This window comes from Gouania willdenowi, chromosome 7 (assembly GCF_900634775.1).
Source record: "Gouania willdenowi chromosome 7, fGouWil2.1, whole genome shotgun sequence".
NCBI lineage: Eukaryota > Metazoa > Chordata > Actinopteri > Blenniiformes > Gobiesocidae > Gouania > Gouania willdenowi.
The window spans coordinates 8,187,000-8,202,280 of NC_041050.1; the positions used below are offsets into that span (position 1 = coordinate 8,187,000).

Here is a 15,281-nt window from a genome sequence, read left to right on the forward strand (position 1 = left end):
TTATTAATGCCTTATTCTGCATGACCTTATCAAACAACCAGTAAGCCATTAACTAAGAGTTATTACTTATTACTAGTAAGTAAGGAAGTTGTTGTATATGAATTACGATCTCAGTATGTTAGGGTTAGGGTTAACATTAACTCTAACCCTAACTGAGGCATTAACTAAGTCCATATTAAGTACTTAATATGGACTAATTAAGAGCCAATACGTTACTAATGCTAATAAGCAACTAATTAATGGTTACTAGGTGTTCCTTAATATAAAGTGTTACCAAAAGGTGACTAAAGTATCATATAAATAAAATGCGGGCTCACATATGAAGATATGCAGTATGTCTGACACTAAATGTATCCAGGAAGGCATTACTGTAAACAAAGGGCTCAGACTGTTACCTAACATGATAATATAAAGATGAATGGAAGGAAGTGCAACCTTTGATTAGATTGAATGTGCATAATAAGCTCAGTATGAAAAGTGACACACAGGGTTTGGCACATGCAGGAAGTGTGTTGGCAGACAGGAAGGAACTGCAGAGGTGGACCATGATGGTCAGCCATGCCCTGCCCTCCACACGTCCATATGTCCACCCTCAAAGACCCTCCACATCACCAGTTTCAACTGACGCGTTAGGAACGAGCTGCACAACTTTACCAGAACTTTAGATGATTAACATCTGTGGGAAGAATAGAGTAAAACAACGTGTAATAAGCGGTTGTATTTTCAGAATCAGAACCAGAAACACTTTATTCATCCGAGGGGGAAATTTATTTTTTAAAGAGGCCCAAGAAATATTACAGAAGAAATAATAAACAAAGAAAATAGAGAAAATTTAAAAGAACATACATATTTACGTAAAATACTGGTAATTAAATAAGTATTAAACACAAGTGCACAGTAAAATGACTGCATGACACACAGCATTGTTATTTCTTTGCAAACATATTCTAAAAATTACTATATTATATGATATATATATATATATTACATATTCAATGTGATGATTTATGAATCATTGTTTTGATAGCTTTTAACTTATTGTGTTATATTGGTTAGTTATCATTGTTCAAAAACCTATACAATGTATGCAGAATTTACACTTGAGACTCCTTATTTTAATCAATCAATCAATTAATTAATAAATCAATCAATCAACCAATCAACCATTATCTATTCATTTATTTCAGGGACAGTGCATATTAAGAAACAATACTGTAAATAGTGATGTCCCGATACAACTTTTTCACTTCCGATACGATACCAATATTGCGGCCTTGAGTGTTGGTCGATACCGATATCGATCCGATTCAATATCAGCACGAATCATACAGACTTTTATTACTTATTTTGTAGTGTGGAATATTAGAAAATACTTAATCAAGTGATGTTTCTCAAACAGAGAACAATAGTCAGCAACAGTAGGTGTGAGAAAAACTGACCCATTTATTATTAACTAATTGGTTACATACATTTTAACCTTCAACATAATATCTACTGTATTCTACAATTAAATAAATATAATACAATATATATTAGAGATTTTAGATGCTGTCCGATAAAATCCAATATTTGTTTTCTGGCTAATATCGGACTGATATCCGATATCAATGTTGAGTCGGGACACCCCTTACAGTAAATATGCCAAAATTAACCCAATGGCTTATTTTTCAATCAAATCAATCAAATCAAATAAATAAATATGTCTTCCTTTTTGTTTATTGAGGTGTTTCTTATTGATATGGGCCTGAAATGTAGATTATTATTATTATTATTATTATTATTATTATTATTATTATTATTATTATTATTATTATAATAAATTAATTAATTGCCATAGAGGCTCTTCATCTGTCTGTGATCAACCTCTGCCTCTCTTCTCTTCTTTCTTCTTCTTTCTCTTTCTTCTTCTTCTTTCTTCTTCTTCTTTCTTCTCTTCTTCTTCTATCTTCTTCTTTCTTCTTCTTCTTCTTCTTTCTTCTTCTTCTTCTCTTCTTCTTCTTCTTCTTCTTCTCCTCCTCTCCTGCTGAATGACTGAGACACACCGTGGCATCACCTCTCATCCTGTGAGACTCGGTGAGACAGACAATCGGCACCGCCTCCTTTCACCGTGCGCTCGTGGAACTCTGCCTTTTGTAGTTTCACATCCGGGTTACAGCACCAACAAACCAATGCCATCGGCTCACCGCTTCGCACTCAGTTTCCCACAATCCACCGCCGAACCGCCTCAATTTACAGAACTGGCTTATCTTGGGCTCCGTGAGTTGGCTTTTCCATTTAAACAAAACAGTGCTGAAGATGGCGGAGAGTTAATGGTGTAAAAGAAGAAATTATTGCACCGGGGGGAGAGAGACACGCGCGTCACACGGTGAGTCTGCTGTGCACGTGTGTCGCTGTTCACTTGGTGTTTTTTTACATTCATTCACTACTGTGGTTTGGACAGAGGACGGAAAACGGACTGACTCTGGGTTGTTTTCCATAAGCGGTGCCCACACACATAACGCACACACCACAGGGTTTGGCACCGGAGCGGAGGGCACGGTGCACCGTGACGGGGGGAGTTTACCCTCCCGAAGTCAACACTGTCTGTTTGCCAACGGTGAACGTATTTATGCTGAGTTGTTGAAAGTTGAGTGGACGGTAGCGCAGCGCAGGGTACGTGCCAGTTTTACGCACGGCTTTCATGTGCATGGAAGTGTCCCCCAGTGGGTGCGTTACAGTATCTGCTGAAGTTTAGTGACTCAAATTTGAATATGCACATTTTTCACACACGCACACACAACGGGGTGTTGGACTTGTTTCCTAAAGCCGAGGCTGTCGGGGAGTGACCACGAGCGCGCAAACACACACGTTTGGTTTGCAGTGCATGATGATCCATCGAGGCTATTATTATTATTATTATTATTATTATTATTATTATTATTATTATTATTATTATTATTATTATGTTGTACTGCACACACATGCTGCAGCTGTAGTGTGCAGGACGGTGCTTGTCTGTCTGTCAGTCACTCATCCTGCAGAAAGACGCGCGCTCATTCTGCTGAGTGAGTGCGTGCGTCCTCATCCTGCAGCTTTGAGTGCACGGACAGGATCACTCGCGTCTGTTCTATGTGTGTGAAGTGAAGCTGGGAACGAATATTCGCTCATCTCCTGTCATCTGACTGTGACTGCCACATCCTCCGTCATGTGTCTCCGTGTACATCTGCAGGGGGCAGCACCAGCACCGTGGTACTGCGCGCACACGCTGCCCCTGCGTCTCTGAAGGGTTCACGGTTTGATTCCTGTGTGTGTGTGTGTGTGTGTGTGTGTGGCGCCTTGTCCTTGAGCATGACACCAGAGCGCCACTAAAAGCAGCGACCATGTGCGAGATATAACAGCAGTTTGCAGTGCGACCATAAGTTCAGTGAAAATGGAAATGACGCCGTATATTATTATTAAATCATTTTTAAATAGAGGTGCTGCGGCTGCAACTCTATTTTTGTCCCTTTTTTCCCCCATTGAACTTCTACTGATCAAGGCTGGGAAGCATCTGACCCTGAAAACAAAGCAGGATTGACCCATAGGACCAAGATACACTTCATAATACTACACTAAAATAGGAATAGACATATTACAATCATAATAATAATAATAATAGGCAAAGCAAATGTATTTGTCTGGCACATTTCATACACAAGACATTTCAATGTGCTGTACATGATTAAAAAAGTGCAACAAAAAACGGTTTGAAAATCGATAAGAACATTAAAATCAGCAGTAAAAACAACAAGAATATGATTTTTTTTAAAAAAAAATCTTCCTCTCATACGCAGTAGAGGAAAAGATAATAATAATAATAATAATAACAATAATAACCAGTACATAATAAATCACAATCAAATCTACAACCAATGCCTAAAACTCAAGAAAATGCATGATACTGTCAGGATGCTGTGGACAAACATTTAAATCTGTTATATATATATATATATATATATATATATATATATATTATATATATAATATATATATATATATATATATATTACAGATTTAAATGTTTGCACTACAATAAAGGTAAAAAATCGGATTAAAATTCTATTTTTAATTTAAAAAAAACAAAAAACAAACAAAAAACATAATTTTTTACACACGTAATAAATATCAAATAACTGTATCCTAGGGCTGGGCGATATGGACCAAAACTCGCTTCTCAATATTTTCTTCTCTCTAAATGGCAATTTTCTATACAAATCTCTATATTTTAAACTCAATAAAGTATTACCGGAGACACAATTCTAGTTTAAATTTGGTGATGCAAAATATCACATAGATTTATGAACAAACAGCTGATCAATATGTGCCACTTTTGACTGTTTTTCCTATAAGGGACAGCATGTGTGAGTGAGCAAAAGCAGCGACTCCTAAAACGAGTATTTTAATACAAAATGTAGAAAAAAAAATATTGTTGTAGGTGATATTGCCGTTTTCTGTACCGCCAAAATAAAAATCTAAATATATCTTGAATCTTGATATATATATCCCAGGCCTACTGTATCATATACTTAAACTTTCTCAAATATAAATCTAGTTCAAATAAAATATCTGAGGTGGCACAACTTATCACTTTGTGCACTAATCCATGGCTACTCTGTATTTGTGTGTTACACACTTTAATAGACATGATCAAAAAATAATTCTAGAAGAAAAAAGTGTAATATCAAAACCAAAAAAGGTTGGGAACCTTTGTTCTGAAGTGTCTTTGGTTTGGAGATGATAAACAGTGTTTAAAAAAAAAAACTTGTGCTTGTTTAACCACAGCTTTTAAAAACAGGTTTGGCTGCATAATGCAAATGATTTCTTTCATCACTTGTGTTTTTAACCAAATAAAGTTAATATTCATTTGGGTTCAGGGATAATTGGTGGAGCTTCTTTAATGCACTTAATGGTAAATTATTTTGATGTCAATAAAAGTCATCGCTCTCCTTTTATGTATACACTAAGGCTTTTATATTGCAAGATGATTTACTAGTATAGTGATATTAGGCTCGTCCTGTCTGCCTTTTCTGTTTTAAGTGATGCGTCCTGTCATCGGCTTCATTTTTAAACTGCCTGTTAAGATGCTTCCAATGAAGAATTGATTATCAGCGTTGCTGGTGATAAATGTTCACGTTCAGCTCTGTGTTTTGATGTGTGCAGCAGTGAGGAGTCCACGCCTCTTCCTGACAGATTTACAGTTTACTCTGTGGTCAGAGTCTTCACACGACGTGCAGCCACACACACACGCGCAAAATCAACCGTGTTGCAGGAAGTTGTAGAGAACAGGGATTCTCAACCTCGGGGTCGCGAGAAACTCACAGGGGGTCGCCAGTTGCAAGAACTTCAGGAAACTTTATTTATTTTTTTAATTTGAGCCCATTTTTGCTTATTTTTACCCTTTTTTTGCAACTACACCAAAGTTGTCATTTTTTTTCACTTATTTTCATCATGCATTTTGCTACCGTACTCCCATTTCTGCCACTTCTCCATCATATTTCAATGCCTTTTCTGCACATTTTTTCCACTTTCAAGACACTTTTCACCACTTTTCCACCTAATATTGACCCATTATTGTCACTTTTAACCTCTTTTCACCTCATTTCATGCTTTTTTTTTGCCAATTTAACCACATTCACAATTTGTCATGCCCATTATTTGCCAATTTAAACTAATAGTTCCTATTTTTAAGCCAATATTGACACCCTTTTTACCACTTTTTTGGCCACTTTGATTTGCAACTTTTAACCAATTTCTGTGCTTTTTAAAATCCCACTTCACCACCTTTTTCACCATTTCTGATCACTTTCAACCCATTTCATTTGTGATTAAAACAAGGATTTACACCTTTAAGATGATGATATACTTTGGAGAAAATAATAATAAACTTCATGGATAACAGTGGATATTAATCATGCCCATAAATTGCTAGTTGAAATTAATTTTTCCTACATTTTTAAATTTCATTACCCCAATTTGCAACTTTTAACCAATTTTTGTGGTTTAAAAATCCCATCCCATTTCACTTGGTCACTTTTAACCCATTTTATTTCTGAATAAAACAAGGATTGCATATTTAAGATGACTTTATAATATGGCACAAATATTAATAAACTTACTGTATAACAGTACATATTATACAGATCAATACGTAAATGTGGTTATATATACTGTAGAACAATGGACCATCATTTTGCTGACTTTATGGATGGGCCCCAAAAATCTCTCCCCTTTATTCCCCCTTATAGATGGCCCTGTCTCCACATGACTGTTCTTCAATGTTCATGTCTGTGTTCAACCATCTACAGGTACAGTGAGGGTCCCTGGTCTCTGGAACCTTTATTTTGGGGGTTTGCGGGCTGAAAAGGTTGAGAACCACTGGAAGGACTTGGCTCATTTTCTTTTGCTGAGAGGATGGAGGGATGAATGCAGTGATGAGCAGAAGAGTGACAGTGATGCATTATGTTTGCTGAATAAGAAAATAGGACAGAGGTTAGCAGGCAATGCTGGGGACTGGGTCACACTGGGGGCAGGGCTCACGAGCCCCAGGACCACACACACCAGCACAGTGTGTGTGTCAGGTTGAGACCTGACATTTATTTGAACCTTTGTCCATGCCACACTTTTGTTTCTGTTTTTGTCGAGCGCTCACTCGTTTCTGTCGTTTTTTTTCCATCTTTTTTGTGGAATCAGGAAGTCGTCCGCCTCGAATGGTTCACATTCTTCCTCCTCAGCACACGCTCACTCCTCTCCTCCTCGCTGTGGTATGTCGTCTTGCTGTCCTGTGTTTTTTTCCCAGCAGCTGTGGGTGGGGATGGACTTCTGCCTTGTTGTTGTTGTTGTTTTCCGTGGACCGTTCCAATATGTCACATGGAAATGAATTGTAATCACTTTTCTTTTTCAACTTCACTCATGAGAACAAATCATCCAAGAAATACAATCTTTTATTTTTCCCTATTTCCCCGGTTTTTAACTTGGGAATATTCTGTCGTGCAGCAGTTTCCTACGAATAGAGCATGTGTCAAACTCAAGGCCCGGGGGCCAAATCCGGTCCTTCAAAGTATCCGACTCGGCCCGTAGGAGAAAGTGTAAATGTCAGAGAAAACATGAATCATTGTGTAAATTACCAAATGTTTCAGTTGTAAATTGCTGTTGAAAGAACTGAAAATGTTTCCAAAATCCTGCAATTTTTCTCGAATTGTTCCACAAAATAAAAATTGGTTGAAAAATAAGTCAGTCAATATTTTTCACCATATTTATTAACTTTTAAAAATGTGACAACTTTGCCGTTCTAGAGCCTGTGTTCCACCATCTTTTTTTAGATCATTTAGCAGTTTTTTCAATCAAAATGCCAACTTGTGCTGCTTTTGTTTGCTTTTTTTTTGGTTCACAACTGTTTTCATCTTCTTTCGGTAAACAAAAGAGGTTTACATTGACATCTTTAACTTTTTCTGATTATTTAAAGCAAACAAAAGCGGCACAACTTGGCATTTTGATTGAAAAAACTGCTAAATGATCTAAAAAGCAGGCTGAATGTTTCACTGCAATAGGGAACAATGGGATGTTTACAGGCAATTGGGGCCGTGTGACGTCATCAATCACGTGATTTCAAAAATGGCGGAACACAGGCTCTAAAACGGCAAAAGTCCCATTTTTAAAAGTTAATCAAACGAATACGGTGCAAAAAAATTGCATTTTGTTATGCATAAATCTTCTAATAATACATTTCAGAGGTTTTAGACCACATCTGTAAAAACAGTGGAGGATCCCTTAAAAGCACTTTTTACTTTTTTAGACTGAGACTTGCCTTCCGACTCAACCCTTTGAGTTGTTTTCTCAGGGAAATATAAGATCCATCAGCATAACAGTCGGGTGAACCTATTATCTAAGTTTAGAAATAAATACAGTTAATTGTTGGAAACTGGACAGAAGTGGAAACTCTTGGTGCTCTTGCTGAGAGTTTCTCCTTTGTGTCCTTGAAATTGAATTAAATTGGTCCTCCCAATGTATTTTTAATTGCTTTTGTTCATTTGGATTCTTTTTGTGAGGCATGGGTGTGCTGTCTATCTTTATTATAATTGATCAATTTTTGTTATTACCAAGTAAGCCCACATATTTTCTTTGAGACTTGCCATTTTCTAGAAAATCTATACATTTTAAATAGAATAAAATGAATTATTTATGATATGTTATTCTTTATACCCCCTGCTCATTAGGGGAAATGTTTTTAATGTCTTTTTTTGTGTTTTTTTCTCTTTGACCTTTAGCGTTGTGACATCCTGTGATAACACAAACCTTCTTCCTGTATAGTTTGACTAATCTCCGGTTTCCTGAAAAACCAGAAGAACGTTGACTTTAACACACACACACACGCGCACACACACGGACACCGTCCTGTCTGTCACACACCAGCAGCTCCGTAAAATATGCTCAGCAGTTTCTCTAAAAGTAATGAAGCAGTTAAGATATTGATGTGTTTACTGAACAATGAAAACTAGAATCATTGACAGTTATGAAAGTAAATAATGCCAAACTCTCTCACGGGGGGAAATAAATACTCAAACACTGGCTAGTTTTACAGCCTTAACTTTCAATTAACTCACATCTTTATAACATTTCTTATCGTTAGGAAGTGTTTACTTTCCAAATGTTAACTTTAAATTAAATAGACCTGAAAGCTCAATACCAACAGATAAATCCCTCCATCTATCTTCTATTCATTATCACAAGTGTAGCGGTAAGAGTGCCTCTTGATTCACAGGCAGAAATATGGGCTGGAAGGCTTGTGGCTGCATAGAAGAGCCATAAATAAGTGTTAATGTCGTTTTGATGGGATATAAATGATAAGTGGGAAATATCCAAATTCTGGTTTTCTTTGATTTACGTTTTGCCTTCAAGCTCAATTGACAACTCGCTCAGAAGGAGACGTCACTCACAGCGGTTCATTTCTTAACACGATGCTCGACATGTTTTAGTGTTGACAAAGATGGAAGATGCAGAAAGATCCTTTTTTTCTTTATAAAGACATCACTTCATTGGAAGCAAATAAAGGTTTAGTGCCTTGCCCGAGGACACTATGACACAGGAACAGGTGTAGATGTGGAATCAATTCTTAATGTTGTTAAAGAGTTCCTGTATTGAACTTGGAATGGAAATAATCATTATAATACGAGACGCAACAATGTTGTTTTGGATCTTCTGCAAATCGGCAGAATTTTCCTCCTCGGAATCACTATAACATCCCCGCTGTCTGAGACGTCTGGTCTCTCTACAGCTCGCTCCAGTCATGCAGAAGATCTGTACCTATTGTAAATAGTGTGGCTAGTCTAATACTAAGGTTGTAAGAAAAAATTGATTCAACGATATATTGCGATATTTTACCGCACGATTATCGAATTGAACAAAAAAAATGTCCAAATAGATTTTTTCAAATCATGTTTTTTTAACAAACAAAAACATTTAATTGCATATGTATAGCACATAAACAAAAATAATTTAAGAACTTGCAAAAGTTAAAATTGTTTGAACAAGTTCGGATGAACTACGGCCGGGCCTGTGGAACGTCTCCGCGCCGAATAGCACGTACCACGTTCCCGAGAATTCAGTCAAATGACTCGGTTCCACTGAGTAAAACAAATCAAATTGTGCGACGTAAAATCATATATCACACTACTATGTTCCGATAAATTTAGAAAAAAACAGAAATTAGTAAGGATGCAACGATTAATCGTAAGGCAGTTAAAAATCGATTCATAGGTATCACGGTTCACATCGATACTCTGGAAATTGAATCGCAGTACTTTTTTTAAACAGCAGAGGGCGCTATATATTTATCCTTCTCTTGTCCAGAAGTGTAGGCAACGGGCGGAATCTGCTACTACTTTCTTTCTGGCCACCTTCTACTCTTAAACATGTTCATAAATGATTCCTTACCCATTTAGCACCAAAAGAATATCTGTAATATTACGTGAATATCTGTAAAAGTCACGTTTTTCTATTAGCTCTGTCTATTAGCATAGCATCTCTTCTTCACTGCTAGAATAGCTGCATGCCAACCGACCACTGGGTTACCAGCGCCCTCTGCTGGTCCAAAACTAATATCTGACGTAAATACAGTGTAATAATTGTTTTTTGTTTAGGCACAAATTATATCTTCAGTTGCACTTTTAAAAAGAAAAAGAACTATTATGCAGTTTTTCATTATTTACTATAGAACTAGATTTCAAATTAATAGGCATTGTTTTAAATAGTTTATCAAGGGATTCTTTTGACAATGAAAAATAAAAGAAAAATAGTACAGTATTTTCTAGTTTTTTTTCCCCCAAAAAAATTAAAAAATATTTTTCAGTCATCATTTTTCTACAGTCCCATTTTGTAAAATAAATCGTGAGAGAATCGCATCGTGAACCCAGTATCGTGAATCGAATCGTATCGGGAGTTGAGTGAATCGTTACATCCCTAGAAATTAGCGTTCAAAAAGGTCTCTGAGAGGCTCTTGACATCCACTCATAGAATAATGTTGAATTACAGCCTGATTCAACGAGCATTAACGGAGGAGTAGTCATTTGAAAAATGGGGTCCCCAGGGGCCCAGGTGACACATATGGAGTATGGACTTCATTCATATAATGGGTAATGTGTCAATGATTCGGTTCCACCAACTGTCCCACGACTTTAATGGAAATTACCAAAAAAGGGGCCCCTAATCGAATTGTCGGGCATTATCGTAATCTATGTTGAAATACCTTTGAAACAATATTCAACACGACTATGTTACCATAAATTTAGAAATTACCAGAAATGGGGGTTTGGCCCCGGCCCCAAATCTGACTGTCATGCGTAACACATCATAAGATTATACCTACAAATTTCTGCCCGGTCCGTTCACGATACAGAGGAGTAGCGATTTCACTAGTGTACACAACAACAAGAACAAGAACAAAGTCAGTCGCGTTTTGAGTCCGGCCTAAAAACGTAATTTGACAGTTTGATAAACATACCACTTGTTTTTGATATTGGTACTTAAATGACAGTAAGTTAACATTTACTTGTTCACGCGCATTTACAAAAAAAAAATACTTTTTCTTTCATACCATTTTGTACTTTTAAGATGAATTTTGTACTTATTGTGATATGTTACGATGTATGTTCCACTGTTTTGTATTGGGATATACTGTATCGTGACATGCAAATCGTGAATGATATTGTATCACCAGAGTCATTGCAATACACACCCCTATCTAATATACAACAGAAGTTGTCTGTAGTAATAAAAAACATTATTAATGTAATTGTGGAGAAAAGCACATCATAATCTTGGATAAAGATGGTAGGAGCTAATGGAAAATGGATAAAACACACTTGATGTCATAAACATGACTAGCACAAGAACCTTTTAGAGTAATTACATTGCATTAGCTGTTTTTAATTGTAAAGTTTGAAGGCTTTGTCTAGAAGTGTCACTATACACGACCAGAGACGCATGGCGGTGGAAATTAGTCTCAATCCAAGACAGGGACCACAGCGTAGATCCCTGTTAAAAGTAGCAGGAGTGACTTTATTGATCCATTGGTATGCTTTTACTGAATCGATGACCCCAATCTCAGATACCATGGACTCAGCTCATTCTGTGCCTGAAGCCAGAGGTAGACGACAGGTTTGTCTTCCTAACCAGAAAAGCATAAGAAATAAGAAGTAATGTATAGTTTTGATGGCTTGTACCGTAGTCATGTGAAGTACTATAAAAGGTATAGACATACTATTTCTTAAGGAATATTATATATTTACAAACTCAGTTTGAAAAACAAGACAATGAGGTTATGATTTAATTCAAATGATGTGAGTCAGATCAAAGTCTCTTTTAAGAGGTGATATCCTCTCCTTGGTCAAAGCCAATCATAACTCACATCATCTGGGCTAAATCATGAACAAACTCACTTTCTGTATGAAATGAAAGTTTTCTGCTTTTGCAGTTGAACTCTTCAAGTATTTTCCTCTCAAGAGGAGCATTTTTTAAAATGCACTGGTATTTTATCCAATTTTTCTGTGTTGTCATTTTTTCACTAACATTAAAATAAAAGTCCCTGTGCAGCATGCATCCTAACCTGGGCTTCATGATCCTGGGTGTCATCCACTCTTAAAACTGATCTGAGAAACAACTCAATGTCCCGCCCTAAACAGCTCCACTTTCTCCCACTGCCTTTGCCAATCTACCAGAAGCCACGCCTCTACTTTTCTGCACGTGCATCGCGGAACATAACAAGGTCGCAACAGGTCGCGTTGATATAGGTCTATGGGTCAGGTAAGGCCAAAATCATATTTACCTGTTGCCTTGATTCCATCCACAGTTCTGAATTCACTGATTGACAGACTCCGATACAGAAAGTCCAAGCCTATTGGCTGGGTGATCACAATGCTCGTTTCCATTTGTATAGGGATCTATAGGATGAAGGTGGGGCTTATATACATTGATGTATATGAATGACCACTGGCAGTAGACCATAGTAAAAGACAAGTTAGGTATTTTTTCACATTTCAAAAGAATCATACATAAACAGATTTCTCAGAAACTCTGGATATCAGCTGGATATCAAGTCCAAAGCCCAAACTGAACTCTAATGAACGCTACAAAGTAAAACCTACCTAATAAAAATTGGATTTACAGATCAACTTAATTATCGACCCAGCCCAGTGAAAAGCATTTGATTAGGTCTGAACAGGAATGACGAGCGGAATTGAACATATTGGTCTGTTTGTCAAACTCTAGACATTCAATCATCCGTTTTTCGGTGAAAAATCGTCTGTAAATGTGTGATTTTTGTGACCCTTAAAAATGCATGTGAGGCATTTCTGTGTCATGTTGTCGCCCAAAGAAAGAGAAAACAAACCCATGAAGTCTCATTTTTACGCATTTGATTCCCACGATCATGGAAAATTGAGGGCCCTACATCTCCCTTTGGGCGTGAAGTAAAGTTACCACTAAAGTCCTTCAGTGGTCTATTAGGAAAGTGGACTAGAGGGTTGCAAATCAATCTGCTGTAGGCCCATGAGCAAGGCCTTTGGGTGCTACATCGAGGCAGTGTGCTGCTCCTCAGGGATGGGTTAAATGTAGAGAAACAGTTTCATGTATGTACCTAGATATACAGTATATGATGGTAAAGTCGTCTTCTTTATTGTTCTTTACTTGAAAATTAGGAATGTCCGATACCGATATTGCAGCCTTGCGTATCGGCCGATACCGATATTAATTTGATGCAATATCAGCACGAATCATACATACTTTTATGACTTATTTTGTAGTGTGGAATGTTAGAAACGGTTTGATCAAGTGTTGTTGCTCAAACAGAGAACAATAGTCAACAACAGTAAGTTACTTTGTTGGAGTGTGAACCACAGTTACTATTTTGTAATAGATACAGATACAGCACCACCCATGGAAGCAAAGTCAAACAGAGTTAGTCAGTAGTTTAGTTTTCTCTCCTGCAAGTAATCTCAGACAAAACACTGAAAACAGACAAGACAAGTCCTCAATGGACCTGTGAGCATAGCTCGAAAGCTGTTTCACCATGTTCTGCTACCTGTTATACAACCAGATATACAAGAAGGTAACACTGGTTACCAGCTGTTTCCACCCACTGATCCTTAGGTTTAACCTACCAATGGAACCAAAGGCAACTCTTAATTTAAGGTCGCACAGTGGAGTTGGTTCCAACCTTAAAAATCTGCACATCTTGTGTATATTGTACTGTGGCATTAGTTTAAGACTTCCAATATGGTTACACCCAGCTAGTTTATGAGAAAAGCAACTGTCACAAAATTTGATTACAATATGAAATGTTACTAACTCCACCCTTAAAAACAGAATAGAAACATCAGAAAAAGTAGGTTTTATTTACTGTTTGTTCTGTATTATTTGTTCTGATTGCACTCGGAATCTTTGAGTTGTCTGTATTCCTCTAAAAAACAAAGAATTTCTGTGTGTTTTCTTAAAACTATCTCTTAGATGAGCAATAACCAGTGGGAAAAAACATGCTCTATCAAAAAACCAAGAAAGTCCCAGTTAGGTAGTATCGTAAACGTTTATCCTCGACTCGATTCACATCCATCGTTGCTTTTCCAGCAGTGAGATGGATAAGTGGATTCTGTGTAGATTTGCTTACTTATTGGTCGTAGTCATTTAACAACATATAAATGAACAAGTAAAGGCTAACAATAATTTATTTATCAAGGAGACAAAGACTTTGACTGTTCATTCAAAGAACAGGAAGTGGAAAAGGAGTTTCCAACATGACAGTGGAGTGTTGCGTGATGGGTCAGAAACATGACTTGTTTTGTGAAATTATTTTCACGTGTTCAGATTTTTACATAATCATGGTTTTATTGTATGTGTAAAAAAAAAAAAACAACAAACAAACTTTGAGTGATACCAAAAAACTTTTTTCCACCTATTGATCCATTCCAACAGCATGCTGTATTTAGAGGTAAACCTACACATGCTTATGGGAACATGCAAGAACATTCAAACACAAGCAAAATATCGGTCCGATATCAGTCAGAAAACGAATATCGGATTTTATCGGACTGCATCTAAAATCTCAGATATATATTACATTATATTTATCCAATTGTAGAATACGGTAGATATTATTTTGATGGTAAAGATTTATGTAACCAATTTATTAATAATAAATGGGTCTTAATCAAGCCTCCACAAAATAAGTGATAAAAGTATGTATTGAGTCGTGCTGATATTGTATTGGAACGATATCGGCATTGTCCGATACTCAAGGCTACAATATCGGTATCGTATCAGAAGTGAAAAAGTTGTATCGGGATGTCACTAATGCAAAGCACATTGATTATGAAACACAATTGAAACAATGTATGTAAAAATGTATATATTAGATTAAGCATGTCAACAATATACAGTGTGCAAGTAGTGAGTTTAAAGTAAATACCTGTTTTAGGTAGAACCACTCACTTCTTCCCTCTGTTCACAGCCACCACCATTATACCTAAGCTTCACACTTGTCACCATATGCACAACTACAACATCACAACTCACTTTAAAATAATCAACTCTTCCCCACCCTTCCATTTTCTACCTTGACTCACTCCTCCCTGTTCACTTCCCCCTCACTTAGGTGTAACACTGCTCTCTCTCTTTTTTTTTATATCCTCCCTATAATAACATGTTTCTGACCCTTCCTTTGGGAGGGCTGGTGATGATAAAAAAAATATTTTTTCTTCTTTTCTTTGGCCGATGAC

General features: G+C 36.8%; 1 protein-coding gene across 1 annotated transcript in view; it reads left to right on the forward strand.

The window, feature by feature from the left end:
- Positions 1-2,227: 2,227 nt before the first annotated feature.
- Positions 2,228-15,281, forward strand: part of LOC114467241 (nuclear receptor coactivator 3-like) — a 97,671-nt gene continuing 84,617 nt past the window's right edge. The window contains exon 1 of the mRNA XM_028453406.1: positions 2,228-2,365. The gene's annotated coding sequence lies outside the window, so the exon portion shown is untranslated. The remainder of the gene's footprint in view (positions 2,366-15,281) is intronic.